The following is a 20,027-nucleotide window of genomic DNA, read 5'->3' as shown; positions in this document are numbered from 1 at the left end:
CGGCATTCTGCGGAATTAATTTAATTTTTAATGAAGGGTGAAAGCCAAAAACAAGATGCTGATTAGCCACGTGAATCAAACAACGAGTTTTCCCCAGAAAATCCAGACCAAGGATAAGTGAATGACACAAACCAGGAATAATGTAAAAATGCCAGTTCCAGGAAAATCCGGCAATTTTGATGTGAAGCTCAACTGTCCTGTTAGCGCGTACTACTTCTCCGTTAGCTACACAAATAATGACGTCAGGGCACGTAGTCACACGGCTCTGCAATGCAGGAAATTTATTACATAAGGAATCAAAAAAATCAGCACTCAACAAAGAACGAGTGGCTCCGGAATCCACTAATGCCGGAACAATATCACTAAACAAATTAACATGAACAAAATTGTAAAATTTATGAAAGGCGGCTTTTCTCTGACGACGATCGCGGCGACCGCTCATACGCCCTGATCGGGGCCCGTTTCCCGGACACTGATCCCTATAGTGCCCTGCGCGGTTGCACCTAAAGCATTTGCGTAAATCGCGGCTCACAGCGGGCTGCGTGCACTCAGACACCGCGTGACCGAACTTTCCGCAGTTGGCACACCTAGACCGGCTGGCCTTAAGGCCGGGCGCATTAGTGGGAGGGGGGCGCCTGTCGGTAGCGCGGCCGGAGCCGACAAGGGGCTCGGTTACACTAGCCGCACAATCAACGAGCTGCGGCGCGCGCGTAGCACGAGCAGACTGAGAATAAACATTCACAGCAGGCTGAAATTCTAAGTTTTTAGGCTTATAAAACCGCGATGTAGATGAAATGGGGAATTCCTCCTTATATTTTCTAACAGCGAGCAAGCGATTCTCCACTTCAGAGCTCCACTTGCGTAAAGCATTCAAAGTTGTGGGAGGACTAAGCATGGCGCTATGTTGAAGCACAAGCGGAGAGACATTCCCTAATATAGTTTGTACTAACTCCGTTTCTGTGAGGTTTAAATTAAGAACGGCCGCATAATTGGCCACAGAATTAATGAACTGAAGAGTGGGCTCGTTAGGCAATTGAAACCTAAATACTAAGTCTCGTTTACAGCTCTCAAGCACACGTGGAGGACAGGCAAATTGCAAAACTGAGCTCTTGAACTGAGCAAAAGAAAGATTCTGAGTAATTGCGTCAGTAAGTAATTGCAAAAATGCGGCTCCACAGAGACTCAGCAGGGCCTTTAACAATTCTGCCTCACTAACTAATTTCAGCCCTTCAAGACGTGATGCCGCACTTAAAAAATCCAAAACAGCTCGTGGCTCGCAGCTATCAAGCCGAGGAAGAAGCTTAAGGTTAGAAAAAAATATTTTTGTATTAAACTTTGAGTTCAAGGCGGGGCCAGAAGGGGGTGGGAACTGCCGAGACGGTACCTCATCAGCTGATTCCCAGGAGTTACGAACATGCTGGACGAGTAGGCTCCTCAAAACAGCAACAGTAGCGCCCTCCTCGAAGGAAACGCCCTCCTCGGAGAGGATTTGAACCAGCTCGTCACGGCGTAGACGATACACCCATCCCGTGACCGGTGACCCCATGGTGCATGCAAGACAAAAGAGAAAAACAAAAACGTTAATAGTCAGCATAACACAGCAGAGTTGCGCAGTTGAAGGCTTCCATGAGCTTCATGGGACAGTGTAAACAGGTGAAGTACATTCACGTGAACCTTCAACTGCGTGTAACACTATCCTAAAAATACTGAATAAATTATGCTGAATAAAAGGTTTTCAAAGAGGTAATCTAACAATTATAGCCAAGGATGGATGCAAAGGTTGAATTAGCAAGAATGAATTTACATACATGTCGTTTAATCCTGGGCAAAAGCCTCACGTAAAACATTCTTTCACATACAAGAGTAATACTGGGTTTTTAATAATACTGATAGCAAGAAAAATTAGCGGTACAAATGCTACGGCAAAATACGTGAACACATATCCATGTTTTCTTTAGGATTAAATGCTTGATTGAATACATAATATTAACTTGATAAATACTTGAAAGAAATTTTACAATTAAGTATTAACGCTTACACACAAGGATAATGAACACTAACATGCCTCATTAGAGAATACAAAAACGTCAAATGAACATGCAGGCGACCGCGGCCTAACCTACACTAGGCGGTATAAGCTTACTGTAAAGCATGATAAGGCATGATATAAAAGGAAAATTCACAAATTAATACATTAAATACATTACGTAAAAAACAAGTCCTAACGAAGACTGTAGACCAGACGGGGAGAAACGTCAAACAAACTATGCATGGTATTAATACAAAAACGATCAAGGAAAACAATAAATGCCAAATTGAATTTAGACGGTGACGGCCGAAATGGAATTTATAATACAGCTATTACCAAGTACCGTTTACATTACTGTAAGGGTCACCACCTTACAACACTTACGTGCATTCTCCCCGCTGTCACACACTCTCTCTAAAGCAAGTATCAGACTACATGCTTAATTCACGACCAGCACCGACTGACTGCTAACGAACAAGAAGAGCCTTCATGGCATTACACCTAGTTTTAATTAAGCAAGAGGGCGCCACGCGCATGCGCGGACACCTCACGAGGGGAAGACAAAACACAGCACTGGACGCAGAGAGGGGGGGGGAAGGTAGGAAGGGAAGGAGCGCCGAAGTCCGCCGCGCGGCGCGAAGTTCAAGTGACGCGCACCGACCACTTCACACTTAGCACGAGAAAAGAGATATAAAAATACTTGTTACCTTTCTATATACTTTTATATTGCAATAGTTTTAAGTTAAAAAAAATATAATAAACATAATATTATATACAAAGGAGACCCAAAAAACTGGATTTTTGTCATAAAAAAATTTACCTTTTTTACAGAATTTCTTCAGTCACATTTATAGTACTCTCCATTAGATGCGATGCACTTGTAAAGTATTTTTTCACACTGTTTGAAGCACTTCTGGAACTCTTTTCAACAGTGCCCTTTGCGAAGCTGTTTTTACAGTCTCCAAATTAACAAAATGCTTCCCTTTTAGATTTGTCTTTATTCTCGGGAAAAGGAAAAAGTCACGCGGGGCTAGGTCTGGAGAATACGGAGGGTGGGGGATGACAGACCACCCCTGAGAGGCCAGTAGCGGTTCACTCATAAGGCCGTGTGTGCGGGGGCTTAGTAGTGAAGGAACCAGTCACCTGATCGCCAAAGTTCCGGGCGTTTCTTCCAAACGTCTTAAAACTCCCAAATAAAAGTGCTGGTTAACAGTCTGGCCAGGGGGAACAAATTTCCGGTGCACAATTCCACGAAGATCAAAACACAATGATCATCGTTTTAACATTCGACCTCACTTGTCTTGCTTTTTTTGTCCGGAGGAGTTGGGAGTCTTCCACTGGCTCGACGCTTGCTTGGTTTCTGGGGCATACTCGTAACACCAACTATCATCTGTAATTACTTTGGTCAAAAAGTTTGGATCATTTTCAATCTCTTTTTTCAAGTCCTGGCTCAAATTCAATGGAATGTTTTTTTGATCCTGTTTGAGAATGCAAACAAATTTAGCGGAAACTTGTCTCATTTGCAAATCCTTAGTCAAAATTCGCTGGCATTAGCTCTAACTTACTCCTGTCTCATCTTAAATTTCGTGGATCACAAAACAACTATTCTTGTCAATTTTTTTGGCTGATTCCCCCCCCCCCCCCCCCAATTTTTTTGAGATGTTTAAGGGAGCCAATAACGAGCATGGTCTTCAACACTCATTTCACCACGTTTAAGCCCCACAAACACCTCGAAAACTTGTGTGTAGCTCATAGCATCCTCCTTGAAAGCTTGTTTAAGTATTTGGTAAGCTTCCGTTGCTGATTTTTCAAGCAGGAAAAAAAATTTCAAACACACTCTTTGTTCTTTTTAATCTGCCACTATGACTTTGCAGGCAGAACATGAGAACTTAAGAGAAAAACAATATTACGATCAAACGTTAACATACAATTTGATGCAGTCTAGGCAGCTGTTTAGTGAAGGTATCTTCTAATCCCATCTAGCGTTAGAACTCTCTACTACATCTACGAATAGCAATGCGCTTTCATCCGATTTTTTTAGTCCCCCCTCATATGTTGTGTTTCACCTTCTATATATTATTACCAAATTGCACATAATTTACTTTTATCTGTATTACCCTGGTTCCTGCAAGTCCACGTTCATAACAACTGCCCAGCTCAACACAAGCCCACCAACATACTATTTACACGTACGCATGAAAAATAGTCATAAAAATATCTTATATATGTAAAACCACTGTTACACCATCCTACAAAATCTTTGTAGCATACATACAAAACTTCATATGGTACAGTTTTCTCTCTTTCTTTGTCACTTGATTAAAATTTTAATCCTTGCTCGGTTCAATCCTTACCCTGTGGACACAAATCTTCTAAAGAAAATTACATGTATTTTTCCACTGTTTTAAATCCTTTAAAAAACTTTTAAACTCTAAATATTTAAGAAATTTATTTATTAATATAAGTTTGTGAATGCATATAGCATAAATATAGAGAAAGTAACATAGTGACAATTTTTTTTACATAATTTTTCAAACATCTGTACTGACAAAACACTAAACACGCATTAAAAAAATTAAATTATTGAATGTTTAGACAACATGACCACTTTGTGAACCTAAAATGTAAAATGGTGTGGCTTTAATTCATTAAAATACTAACTATTCTACTCTATACAAAACAGTGTTTGCTCTCATTAACTTACTTATTGTGCAATATTGCTGTAGGAAATTAATTGGTATGATAAAAACATCTATTTCGCTTGCATAATTAAGGTCTCAGGTTTGCACATTCACAGGGTGCTAAAATGGGTTCAATGGGACTGTACTGCTGGTGTTTGTGGTAACCGCTGGTCTCTGTGCGATGGTCGGCGGCCACAGTGGTCAGATCACTTGTCTTCCACCGAAGTGATCTGGGCTTGGTTCCCAGGGAGGTAATGTGTTTCCTAGCTTCCAGAAAACTGACTGACGTTGAGTTGTCTTATCGGAGTCCCCTACCGCGTTGCTCATGGACAAACTCTCCCGACAATGTGTGCAATGCTTCCGAAATATTTTTTTCTAAAAAATCAAGTTTGAAGACAGGAAGCAACTCCCTGAGTAATGGTTTGATAGTAAATTTGTGAAATATTTTATCAGAACTACTGATAACCAGACTAAAAAAACGGCTTGTAAACAGTGATTTTAATATAAAAATTAAACCTTTTTTTCCCCACAAGTCATTGGTTTTTAATTTTCTATTAATTGATATTTAAAAAAAATGTACGGAAAATTATGCCAATTATTGAGCAGCTTCAGAGAGACTGCAACACAGTTTTCAGCAGCTGTAATGAATTCTCCTGATAGAAAAGTCATTCTGTCCTCCTCACCCCACATATAATTTTGTACAATTATTTGAAATCCCACAGTAAAAAAAAAAAAAAATAAACGTTACTGTGGTCATAACTGTAAATGTGATCTGTGCATATTGCGTAACTTTCCTATTAATAGAATTTTTTGGAAACGTAACTAGTAAATTACCTCTGACAGCAATACCTGTTTTGTACTAATGCCTACACTTAATTCTGTGTTAAGTGATCACCATGTTTCAGGCATAACATGCAGTTGCCAAGTAATTGTTTCAATGTGTTGAGCTTAGTGCCATCATTGGCTTAATTTGAGGTTTAAACAGGGTTCTACTTTCAATTTCTAGAAGTTGGGACCAGTTATTTTTTTTATGTGCATTTTGAAAAGTTTTAAATTTTTTACTGAAGGTATTTTCACTGGATCCATAATAGTAACTGTGCAGCTTACATGAGGAACTGCTTATTTCAGAATATGACATTTGAGGGAAAATTTTTGCAGCATATAACTTTTACCTCCTGCATTATTTATCAAAGTTTTAAGTTTATTGTACTGTATTTTTCTTTCTGTTCAGAGACTAAACAAAAAGCTGAGAACCTAGAAATTTGTCTAATGAAAACGCAGCTGAAAGGACAGGGACTTGATAGTTAACCAACGTGCAATTTCTGAACCAAATGCAGGTTCATTCATTCATTCCTGGCATGACACCACACTTGCTGCAGCCACTGATGTGTTCATGGCAGCAAATCCATGGGTTAGTGAAACCTTAGTCTGTTGGAAACTAATTGCCGAGGAAGAGCGCTGGGAGATGCAAGGTGAAGGTGGTACAGAAAGGCAAGGGACTAATTGTTCCCTTATGGTCTGTCTGGCCAGCTGGAACTTTCATGATGTGCGGGCCAATAGCACAATGTGACCTTGTCTTATTCTAGCTGTAAACCCACATCAAAGCCCAACTTCAGGTACAAGTAATTTTGCCGAAATTTGCGGCATAATGCGAGTCACTGACCGAAAATGGTAACACTAAAATTGTGGTTTCTACCACTGAAATTTTATCACTGCATCAAATTGATGCATCCAGCATTTATGTCCAAGTGTATTTTCGTCCATGTGCTTAAATGTTTTACAACAACATTAGCAATATTACAAGCTTGCGAAAAAAATAAAGCTGTTAACTAAATTTTAAATCTAAAACCTGATGTTTTTGGTTGTTCGTTAGCTAGAGTTGAATGACCGGGGCATGGTTACACAACTTAGTTGCATTTGATTTGCTTTGACAGAGTCTTAAACAATAATTTATCAGTTTAAACTCTATTGAAGATGTCGAAAAAACCAGACTAGTGTTCAGAGTTCAAACTTAATTGAATCTGCGAAACTCGAAGGGTCCCTACGTATACTTCTACAAACCCCTTGCACCTGACTGAAGCCAAGGAGGTGGTCCATCGCACTCCTCCTAGCGAGACTAGCTGGGGTCAGATCCTGGTGATGTCAATAGGAATCTGCAAGTATTCAAAAAAATGTGGTATTCTTGATAAATTTCATATCTGATGCAACATTTCAAAATTTTTTTGTCAAGTATTCAATACCAATATTGTTACATTTGGGACTCTTTGGGGAAAAAAAATTCAGGGCTCTTCAATGATGTGTAAACCTTGGTAACGAGCAAACTTGCGTGTTCTCATGTTGCAAATATGTACACTTATAATTTGAAACTCACAGACACCAAATTTAACATATGATTTTTTAAAAAAAATAGCATCTTTAATAATGCATAATAATAATGCATATTAATAATTATTAATAATTCATTTGCCTGAAAAGTTGTGTTAGGACAAAGTGTCAAAGATATTTAACATTTTGTTGGTTCTCTAAAGCATTACGAATGTGTTTTTCACGATAAAGTTGCAGTCCAAAAGATCCTAACTTTTGGACTTGATTTTCGACATGGAATTTTATTAAAATAATTCCCATCTTGTTAAAATTCCATTTAACACTTAATAATATATAAAGTTTCTGCACACATTGGAAGTTATACTTCTATGGCGTTACTAAAATGTTAACCTGAAACATCTTAAAATAAGTATTAAAATACTAAGTATGTTTACAAATTTGTTTTTGCTTAAATGACTGCAATCTGTCTGTAAATACTTCGTACATACATACAAACAACATAATTTACGCAGATTCAACATTATTATAATGTGCAAAAAAAAAAAAAAAAATCAGCAGTGGCAAGATTTGAACCCTGCCCATTCAGATTATCAAGTGTGTCAGTTATATCAACAAAATCTTCAAATTTAATAATATCTTACAATGCATTTTCTTATATCTGTAAAAATGTATTTTCTTTCATTTTGCATCTCTTAAGGTTCCATTTTACTATTTTTGTATAAATATTTTTCAGGATTCCTGTGAAGTGAGGAAAAGTAAGTTTCACTGTTTGTTAAAATTTTACTAGAAAAATATTCAATATTCTATTTAAACAATAAAAAAAATGATTTGCAGAAGCTTAGATGTTAAATAATGTTTTTTTTTGAAAGTGGTTAATGTTGCAGTGACCCACCACAAGCCCACACACATTCCGCCTTCATCTCCGATGACCTTGATCACATTCATCAAGCTGTTTGCAACTGCTGGGTACTAATTGCCTGATGACAATGCAGACGAACAGTTGGTAAAAGTAATGAACATGTGTTTGTTTAGGGCATTCTGCCAAAAGACTGATGTAAACATGGTGTTGCCCACCACCGTTGGTAACGCACATGATTTTGTACGGACATGTGGCCATGTAGCTTTTAGTTATAAAATAGTTATTTTCTTCAATATTCTGACAGTAAACATGTGATTTAATCCAGTTTCTTTTATTTATTTAAATAAATTGTTTAATTTGTGCAGAATAAAGCTGCATGTTTTCACAGAAGATAATTCAAAATACCTAGTTTTAAAATATACTAAATAAATATAAGCATGTAGCTGTGAGATTTAATTTAAATATATATACGTGTGTAAGTGGTAAGACACATATTGGACAGAAAAATTTTATATGAAAAAAGTAAACATGATCAGGGGTGTCTGCAGGTGCAGATGATTCTAATAAAAAATTTATCATTTCCACCAACAAATTGAAAGAAAGAATTTGGAAGAGACAAGCAGGTAAAGTGGTTGCCCCCCAATCCCCTCCTTAATCCAAGAAATGAAATTTTGCATGTACTACTTCCGAATGCGATATTTCTAGACTACTATCATTTATGTGAAAGTCGAGCAAACCTAGCCGTGCACAGTGGTCGTGCAGATACTCGTCTGTCAAAAATGGGGTCCCAAGCCGGGGTTTTCTATTTTTTTTCAAAACGTTTTCACTTTTGTCGAAGCCGTTTCATTATGTAGTTTAAAATTTCGCTCCGCTAATGGAATAATTTTTTAGTCAATGTAGCTGCTTTGGTAGCGAATTCTAGCGATGGCTGCGGTAACGTGAGATTCAGGTCCATAAATATAGTTGAAAATGCGCTTTATATTTATCATGCTTGGCATTATTTAAAAATTTACAGCGCTAGTAGTAGTTAAACCCCTCAATAACATTGTGTTAGATGGGAGTTTTGTATAAAATATTACAATATTCCTAATTCCACCCAATTATTGAATTTATCTCCCAGATTACTTTTTTTTGACCTAATCTGTACAAATGCCTTAAATTCTCCTGCATTTGTTTGTTTAGTTGAAGTGTTTAGAGAGAGAGAATGCCCAGCTCTTGATTTGCACCTGGCTGTAATCGGGGGGCACGGCAGTCAAGTCGAGCGCGAAGCAAACACTGCCGTACCATCCTTTACTGGAACAATTTAGCCGCTTTTTCAGGCCCCTATTTGAGAACCTCTGGATAAGACCAGAACGCAGAAATTTTCGTCATCCAGTAAGCTATAAAATCACATACTTAAAATAAAATTTCAAGACTGTAGGTCATTTAGTTCCGAAGTTAAGCGAAAGCAAAGTTTCGCATTTATGACACTCACTCACGATCATCAGAATAGAACTAGTACTTCCCATAAACTCAGAGAGCTGAAATTTGGTACAGAGTTAGGGTTTAATGGCCACATAAAGGGAAAACTATAAAAACTAGGATAATCGAAGATCTGGAGTACCTGGTGACCCTTATTTGAAAACAAGAGCCCAACCAAACTATTAAAGATCGACATACCGCCTTTACAAAAAATATTCAACTTTGTTTGCCTCTTCATTTGAAGTCAAAAATCGAAGGTCTGAAGTATCTGATGAAGAACCTTCAGCTTGTCTTAGCTGTATTAGAGATATGGTACATAAAAAAATCGACTGTCATTGCAAAAATCCAGCGTAATGGCACACATCTTCTAATTTAATCTAGCCTATTGCTTCCCACTGCTGGGCGAATGCCTCCCCTTCTGCTTTTAATACGCATATAAATAAAATTAAAGGAAAACTCTGGATAAGACTAGACTGGCTTTTATACTTATACTTACAAGTTTACAAGAAGAAATAGTCGAACGATTAACTTTATTCTACTCTAACATTACACAAATTAAATAAAAAAATTACACTAAATTATTAAAAAAAAGAAAGATTTGTAATAATAAAAAAAATTCTCTTAAAAATAAAAAAAATGTGTCAAATAAGAAAATCTAATAAAATAAATCAATATGCCCACGTTTTTACAAAAAGAAGTGAAATCCCACCAAAAACATTCTGTAAAAAAAATTAGCCAAGTCTCCATTGAGCTGCTTGTTTATCTCTAAAAAGTAATGAAATCTAGACAAAGTCGTGCCAAGTCTAAGGTTCCTTACTGCGATTTCTTTATTATTATAGTTAATGTTGTGTGACTTGGCCGTTGAAGGGTACACAAGGGTACAAAACCAGGTGCTCCATGACACAATTGCACCAATCTGTCGCCAGAACCGCTACCCACTGACGATGGAAAATTGCCACTTGGAAAACGTTGATTCAATAACCAGTCAATTGTAGGCTTGATAAAGCTGCGTATTTCAATAATACTTATGTGTAGGCGAGCCTGAAACAAACAGTATAAAAAATTATTTCTAGTACAGACACTTCTAATCATTGATAGAAGTCCGTCTGTACGTCTATTTTATGTTAGATCGGTGGTCGATTTGACGCTCCAAAAAGAAGAGTGCAGAAGTCAGCATTGTCAATGCTGAATGCATGTGTTGCAAAATCAACAACAGCCTAAAATGATACACTAGCGTCCAATTACCAATACCAGTATGGGCTATTATCTCGCTTAACAAACAGATATAACATTACGTGTAAACAAAATTGACTTGTACCCACTAACGTATAAAGAATGTTCAACGGCCAAGTCACACAACATTAACTATAATAATAAAGAAATCGCAGTAAGGACTAAGGAACCTTAGACTTGGCACGACTTTGTCTAGATTTCATTACTTTTAGAGATAAACAAGCAGCTCCATCGAGACTTGGTTAGTTTTTTTACAGAATGTTTTTGGTGGGATGAAAGTTACAGCTTAAAACCATAAGAGTTTTTTCTTTCTTTTTTATACCTACCTAATGATCTGGTTAAAAGAAAGAAAAGGCAAGCTGCAAAACAGGAAAATTTAGAGTTGAAATCTTGCTAAAGAAAGGGTGTGAGTCAGGGCTCACCGATTTGGCATAAACTGTGAGTAGAAGCAGATAGGTGTCCCTTTCAACATGCTGAAGTATCTCACCTGAGTGGGCTCTAAGAGTAGATAATTACTTGTTAGATTTTTCATAATATTTTTTATTTAAAAATAAAAATCCTGTAATTATTTTAAGTTAAATTAATATTGCAAGAAATAAAAAAATGAGTGTACTCAATGGGAACCAAACTTGAGTCTGCAAGTTGATAAGCCTTTTAATAAACAATAATTTAAAAATGTTTTATAAATATACTTTAAAGTCTGTAAAAAAAATTGGTTGTCTGTAAAGTTGGTTTACGGACGATAGTGCGATGCTCACTGCACGGCCACGAGGCCGTACTTGAAAATTAATAGTTTCAGATGTTATATACATATTTATAAAAATTTTGTTCACGGTAGGGGAATAATATTATTACGATTTTATAACACATACGCATCCCAAATACACCAAACTTATTTATGTGTTACAATATTTTTTAAAACATTGAGCAAAAAATCCTGGGTGTATTTTGAATTATGTGTAACTGTAAAACACCATTGTTGGTTCAAAACGTATTTGAATATTCAACATTACTTTTAAATAACCATACCGATTGTTCTGAAAATCGGTGGACGATCGTTAAATAACATAACATTAATAATTCAAAAGACGAAAATATGATTGAGAAGTCAAATCGATGGTTGTTCCAATCTAGTGGAAGAGAGATGCCACGCATGAGTACGATGAGCAAACAGGACATATCCGTAGTGGGACATCTGTAGTGGGACACTTTTTCGTGCGTGCAGCCGGCGTTCATCGATTTATTAGACGTCACGTCAAAAACTTTTTTTTTTGCTTCCTAGGGCACACTGGGGTGAGATATTTCAGGATGTTGCATGGGGCACCTACCTGCTTCTACTCACAGTTGAAGCCAAATCAGTGAGCCCAGACTCTAACCCTCCCCTTAGTAAGATTTAAAAAAAATCTCATTTGAAAGAATAACACTTGCTTGAAGATTAAATGATATAGCAAATGAAAATTCTTGATTTAAATATGCATTTAACGTTTAAAACATGCTTCTTAATGGGACATCCCAATTTTTCTGGGTTCTGCATTCTCTACACTCCAACTTTTAACCGACAACTGCGACAAAGTTACAAGTTACTGCAATGTATTTAACCCCGAAAAAGCTCCCAAATAAATGCTAAAGCAGTAACCAAAATTCAAACCACACAGTTTGAAAAAAATATGCCCACTTTTATACAAAACTCTCATTTAACACAATGTTAATAATGGGTTCAACTGCTACTAGCGCCATTAGTTCGCAAGCCGCTGTGAGCTTCACTAAGCCGACGGTTGCCAGACCTATCTCCATGACAGTGGTCAATGTACAATAATAAATAGCATGTAATGTGGCTCCCATGCAAAAAATTTCCCATATCCTTGGTATAACATAACAAAGAAACATCAATCATTAATAATTTTATTTTTACAAATGCTATTTTTACAATAATATAACAAAAATCTCTTTATGTGGGTTTAAATAGTGATATACATTAAATACAGCGTACTTATAATCTGTTCGTACAAATTACGCAAATCACTAAATCTATCAAAATAACATTTTCATTCCACAAAAAAAGAAAAAAAAATGTGTGTGTGTACTTACGTATTTTCGTTATTTTTTTTTATTTAAGACACTGAACTATTTTGAAATTTTTACTGAACATATATTAAATATGTATTCAATATTAATATAAACATGTGTAAAAAATTATTTGATCTAAAAATAAGTTAAATATTAATTAGAAATGAAAATCAATAACAATGCTTTTCATTTACTAAAATTTTTATTAAACAATGTAATATATTACAATTACACATGTTTCTATAAATATTGAATTTTGCATGTTTATTTTGTTTGAATTATTTATTGAAATTTATGTTCATTATTTTGGTACATTGATGCGTGCTGTTTTAACACGGTTGCTACAAGCTTGAAATTCCAAAATTCACTGACATTTTCAGGTTTCCAGATCTGATTCAAGTTTCCCTGACCTTCCAGAAACAAAATCATGCTGTAGCTCACTTGGTGTTGCTTTTTGGAGGAAAAAAAGACATGTGCTTTCAAATGTGTCACCTTAGAAAAATTAATGTCATTTTAGATAGATACATGTATTTGTACAAAATTGCAATAGATTCACCTAAAGTTACCAAATGTAGGCTATCAAACTTTATGTAAACATCCAGAAATTAGTCTCTTTGTGTTCACAGTTAAAAGATCAGGATTTCAGGAAAACAAAAATCAACGAAATTTTTAGTTAATTACCTGACTTTTCGAGGTATTTCCTGACTTAACATATTTTCCCAGTTTTCTATATCTGTAGCAACATTTTTTTTCATTAAGTACATCGAAACATCCCCTACAAAACAAAAACTGGAACATCACAACACAAACAAATTGCGTCAGGTCTAGTGGAAATTTTTTCTTTCATATACATTTTAAAATCATAATTCATTGTTATATCACAAGTTTTTGTAATGTCCAGGATCATGCCATCAGGATTATAGGTACTTGAGTACCTATGCAATCTGGAACTTTTAAAAAATTATCTTGACCAAATATTCTACTAATATTTAACATAACTACGCCACTATGCAAAAAACCTACAATTTCTCAGTTTAATAAATATTGTAGGGAAACCAAACTTTAGTATTTGGCATCAAATTAAAAGTAAAGTTTTTCAAAAAACTCCTGAAACAAACTAAGATAACCCAGTCGCTCGCTAACACTTGCCCTGATGAAGTTCAGCTGCCAGGTCATCTGCACGCAAAACAAAACGCCGAGATCGTCACAAAAATTAACGCAGAAAAACAAATTTGTGTCTTTTCGGGTTTTTTTTTTAATCATATGACCAGCCATGATAAATCAACAAAAATGCATTTTCAAATACATTTTGTGGATGCAATAACAACACACATGTTCTTCACCCGCCACCAGTGCCCTATTTCATAGAACTCGACAGGCGTGACATATGCGACAATTATGTCAAATTTTACAAATATGTCAATTTGTAATATTACAAGTGTATGTTTCATATAAAAAGAGGTTGACAGGCAAAAAATCTTAAATAGCTACAATTAAAAACAACTGTCTCATAAACACAACCGTATGTGACAATTAATTGTAGGTCAAATTTTTTTTGAGTGATATGGCCAAAAACAATCGCCTGCGGCCATGTGTATGTCAAAACATTAGTTGGCTTTCAAGTGGTGCATGCGATAATCGAACCCTGCCATACCTCAGCATTTCAAGAACAATCGATTTGTACCACAACAAAGTAAGCAGTACAATATTTATGCGACATATATAACCTTCACACATAGAGTACAATTAACAGTGTGGATAATATAAGTATTTTTAACCTCATTTGTGAGGAAAAGGAGGTGTTGTTTGGAAGATTTTTCATGCAATTTGACACATGAACAGAAAATGGACACATGGAAACGTGTAACTGAAAAAGCGAAAGCCATCGGAGCCTTAACAAAGGGATTGGAAGTATCTTAGGGATACTACATGGCAAAACTGGCGCAAGAGAACAATTGTAAGTACAAATTGTATGTGTACATGATTATTAATAGGTTACGTATGGACACAGAGGCATGTTATTCATGTGAATAATTTTTAGGTATAGCTACTCATTGTATACCGGCTAAACTATTGATAATAGAAGCAAGGTGTATTAATGAAATTGCTTCTTTTATTACGAAAAGTTGTCGCGAGAGACAAAAAGAGCATGTTACAGATGTTTATTATTAAGATTTTCAGAGATTTTCCAAGTCCCACAAGCAAAAAGAAATGTATGGACTTGTAATTCGTACACAGACACTAACATAACCTAAACCAACCTAACATCACATAATGTAACCTAACCAAAAGTAACCAAACCTTAACAAACCTAACATAAGCATACATAATCTAATGTAAATAAACCTATGTTAGGTTGGGTTAAGTTAGGTTATGTTTGGTGATGTTATGTTAAGTTAGTCTAGGTGTACAAATTACATGTAACATTTAGCTTGTTTTGATTGTGGAACAGAAAATCTACGAAAATTGGAAAAAAAATAAATATGTGCCACATGCACATTTTTACAGGTGACTCATTTTCGTAAGAAACAAGGCATTTTTCTTTAATAAATCCAGCTTATATTATCAATAGTTTAGCCGATATTCGTTGAGTAGGTAGACTTAACAATTACCTTCATGTGTTTGCAACAAGTAGCCGCTAATATAGTATGACACTTCATATTTAGCCTCAGTAGTCTAATTAATATGGTTTAAGAAATAAAAAATAAAAAAATTTGAGCTTTTGTATCTGCCTGTGCTAGTAATGGAACACTCCTTAGTGATATAGGATGTATATTATAATTCAATTACTAAAACCTAAATCTTTTTCATGCCCAGAAGAAAAAAGATATCAGAACAAAGACGGGAAGTTTAGGTGGGAAGAAATGTATTTATGACGAGGCAGATCTTATTATCTTGGACGTTATTGGAAAAGAATCACCTGTTATTGAAGGAATAATGGCTCCTGAATCTTCTCGGACTGACACTGCTGCAATTACATTTGCATACCACGAGGATTTAGGCAATCAGACTGGAGAAGTTATTGTAAATAATGCAGATGGTGTTGCTGAACCAACGTGTTCAAATGCATCTGACAATTTGAGCGGTACTCATCAAACACCATCTGCAAGCACAGGTGGCAACACAAGGAAAAGAAACATAAACTCTGCAAAGAAGGAATATGAATTGTTAAGAACAAAAGAAATTAAACTGTAAGCGTTATTACTGGTACAGAAACTCGAAGCAGCAAAACGAGAAACATATAAAATGGATCTAGAGTTACTGAAAATGGAGAAAGAAGCAGGCCTTCCGCCATCTGAATTTACAGCTCATTTGATAAATTCAACAACATTTCCTGTTAACACCGAAATGTTGCAATTTGGTGCTTCAGACAGTGTAATTGAAGATGCTATTGTCATTGTTAACAATACATGTGAAAATAACTAATATATTTATTCTACACATTAACATCTGATGTATATAATCTTGTGTAATGAAACCAAAATAATTAAACGAACATTTCAAGACAAACTTATGTTAATTTTCAATAGTTATGTATATTTTGTACCTAATTATTCGTTTCAGTTTTTGTAATAGTGGATAAATAATTGTTGATTTAATTATAATGGAAATGTCAGTGCATGATACAAAGCAAACTCATTGATATGTATATGGCTAGAAACAAAGAAACCACTTAATGTTCAAACGCATGTATCAGTTCTTGCAATACTGCAATAGCCTCTGGATGAGCTGCGTCAACATCCTCATGAGATTCCCCATCCTCGCCTTCTACATTTTCATAGTTTTCATATGGTTCATACACCTCTGATCCTAGGCGTTTCTCAATGTTATGCACAATTATACAAGACAAGATAATGTTACATGCTGACACTGGCTGCATTCTCAGAGCCAATGCAATGCGCACAAAAGTTGTTCTTGAACAGTAAGAGCATGATATATTTTTGTTTCTGTCCGCAACTGTTGCCCTAACCTATTTATAATGTATTCAGCTGTTATCTTGCTAATGAGGAATTTCTCTTTGAAGACAAAGTCACTGAAATTGAAGGTTAGGTTAATCCGTGGCCTAAAAACTCTTCGAACTCGTCTTTCTCTTTCTTCATCACTCCCGCTACTGCTAATGCTGCTACTACTGTCCATAATGTCCAATCAAATAAAATTAACCCATTATTTTAACACACTATTGCACTGCTGTTATTACCAATCATTAGGTTTACCTGTCACTTCCACTCTGACAATTCTACAAATTTGTAAAAGTGTTGAATACAATTTACATATCTGTGTTTCATAAAACAGTATTACCTGTCAGATGTGACACATTTGTCACATTTTTACCTGTCAGCTTTAAACTTTTATGAAACAGCTATGTCAAATTGTCATACATTTATACATATTTGTCATGACATATGTGTAGACTTGTCAAATTTTATGAAATGAACATATGTCTGACAATTCATTGTCACCTGTCACCTGTAGAATTGTAACGTTTATGAAATAGGGCCCAGAATGTGCTGGCGGCACGTACAGTTGTTTGCCACCGCTGCTCAGAGCGCACTCTTTTCATCCTTCATGCGTCGTGCACGCTCATCGTAAAACTTTGCTCTCAACATTTTTTCGTAACATGCTTAAAGAAATATAATTTGAAAGGACAGTTGTACTATACTACCCTGTTTTATCGCATAATTGTCACACCTATATTTTAGGGCGTCAAAATTTGGATAAAAAAACCTCTAGTGTAAACGTCGCATGATGTTTTTGGTCCCGCTATTAGATTCCGAGCGCTTCGTGTAGGTATCTTTTCAGTATAAAACAATGTGTTTTAAAGTATAAATCTAATTTTTATTCTGACATTACCACTTATTTAATTGATGGAAATACAAAGTTGTCTGATGCGTAAATTTTCTTTTTTAGACGTATTTAGATGTTACAACCTTTATCTGTTTGTCTGTGTCGCCGCGGTGTACCGCTTATAAAAATGTAGCCAGCGCTAGTTGGCATCATTCATGTTTGGTTATGTTGCTTCCCCTATAGAACGCGCACACGTAGTCGAATATCGATAGTGATATCTTGCCGACTGCATGCAACGCGCGCTCTCTGTCGAGTGCCGAGTTAACTACATTTTTTGACCCGTACTCTTTCGTGGTGTCTACTACGACGATAGTTATGCGTTAGTTCAGGCTCACATTCACATTTTGCTTTTCTATTTAAAGTTAAAGAAAGGCTTTTGTTGAATGACATATTAATTTAAATTGTTCGGCATGCTTTTATATACTCCACTTTTTAAATAAACGTACATTCCATGAATGGGTTTTGTTTTTAAGAATAACTTAACCTAACAAAAAAAATTTTTTCGCATAAAAATTGCACCTCTACTTTTCTAACTTGATTTTAGTACAAAAGGGGCGATGATTATGCAATAAAACAAAGTATAAAGTTTTATTTTTTAATACCTTTGCAAATTTATGGGTATTCATTTCTTAATAAACCAAATTAATTAAATTATTTGTTAGGATAAAATCCTCTGTTTATTAATGATCTAGAATGAAATAATCCAATGAACTTAGATATCTATTAATAATATTATAACAATATTAAAAAAAATATATTCATATATTTGCTTAAAGAAAAATTTGTTAAAACAAATAATGTGTAATTAACCCATTCGCTCACTTTATTTTTCACTACAAACTTGGCCCTTTTACACCAATTAATTTAGTCCAAAATCACAAAAATTATCATGAGAAAAATTACTGGTTGAATATTGTTTCGATTACAACATATTAAAATTTATTTTAAGAACCACTTATTAAAGAACTGTGCATTGATTAAATAAACATATCAAACCATAATTAAGATTCAATAATTGGTTTTTGTATGATACATCTCAAAACATTCTGGCACGTGAAGTGCAACCACACAGCGCTTGCATTCCCACCGTGTTTCACTCCTTTTATTATGAGCACTGCACACAAAACAACGTCTGGATGTGTTTTGCTTGCCAGGATTCGGTGGAATGAATCTTGGGAAATGAGCCCAGTGAGCAGCTTGAAGCCTCATTGGAGTGTCACCCGCAGATCTGCATCCCTGCTGTTGATAGTGATGTCCTTATAGTCAGTGATGCCATCAGTTCTTCCATGACATCAATTATGAATGCACTGTACTTGGCCTTTTTTCCAGTAACTGACATCCACAGCAAATAGTATGTGTTGTAAAGTGCCATGTCCATTACATAAAAGAAAACTTTTTTGTAACCTTTTACATACCGCCGCATGATGGGAAAGAATGCTAACTGTTGGTCCAAGTATTGTAGTTGATTACAACTCTCGGCTTCATGACAGCCATCTTTGTTTTTCCTGTCTACCTTTTTTGTCATAGCATAGTCAATTTCACTATTTCATGTAGACAACACCAAAACTGGTTTTTTGTCCATCCACTTTACAACGCTCATACTTTCACTGTACCTGATCATACTTTCCCCTCTGTGCAACTTTTGTTTGAATTCAGCATCTTTAGGAATGTTTTTTTCTGTTATGCCTAACAGTGCCAACAGCATTAGTTCCATGATTATGTAACTCTTCAAAAAGTTTTGGCGAACTGTACCAGTTATCCACAAACACTGTGTGACCAACCCCTTGATATTGTTCCATCAGCTTCATTACAATAGCTTCACTGGCTAGTGTAGCTTATTTGCCTTCTGTTTTCCCTGTGTAATTAGAAAAGGAAAAACAGTACCCAGTTTTTGAGTCACAAAGTTTGTATATTTTTATTCCAAACCTAGCTCGTTTTGAAGGATTATATTATACAAAACACAAACGGCCTCGAAACTTCCATCAGGCACTCGTCCAATGAAAGGTTTTCCCCTGGACAATATAGCTCAGGAAAGTTTTTCCTGAAATAATCTAGCACTGGTGCTATTTTACACAAACGATCATGTTTGTTCAGAGCATTGTTGTTTTGGAAGTGAAGATACCTGGATATGTCCGAAACCTCTTCAAAGACATAACTTCACGAATGCCTGGTGTACGAGTCATACCTTAGCCACTCCAATATGAACGAATGCTGTGTTTTTTTGCTTGTGCCATCATAACGCACAAAGTGAAGTATGCTTGTATTTCATCGCAAGTGGTGGGAAACCAATTATAATTTGGTTTTACTGCAATGCACTCTGTGGCATATTCATTGGTTTCAGTGCAGATTGACTGCCACAAATCATGTACAAACACTAACCGAAAACAGTCTAATTTTGTAGGGTTTGGTGGAAAATTGTGGGTGAGTAAAGCCACTGGATTTACACCAACATTACTTTGAAATTGTATTTTAGTTATAATTTTATTACCTTTTTCGTCGGACCATTTCCGACAACTGATAGGCGCAG

The sequence above is a fragment of the Bacillus rossius genome, chromosome 13 (assembly GCF_032445375.1).
Source record: "Bacillus rossius redtenbacheri isolate Brsri chromosome 13, Brsri_v3, whole genome shotgun sequence".
Classification (NCBI taxonomy): Eukaryota; Metazoa; Arthropoda; class Insecta; order Phasmatodea; family Bacillidae; genus Bacillus; species Bacillus rossius.
The sequence above is the reverse complement of the archived record's forward strand: the minus strand, read 5'-3'. Positions refer to the sequence as shown.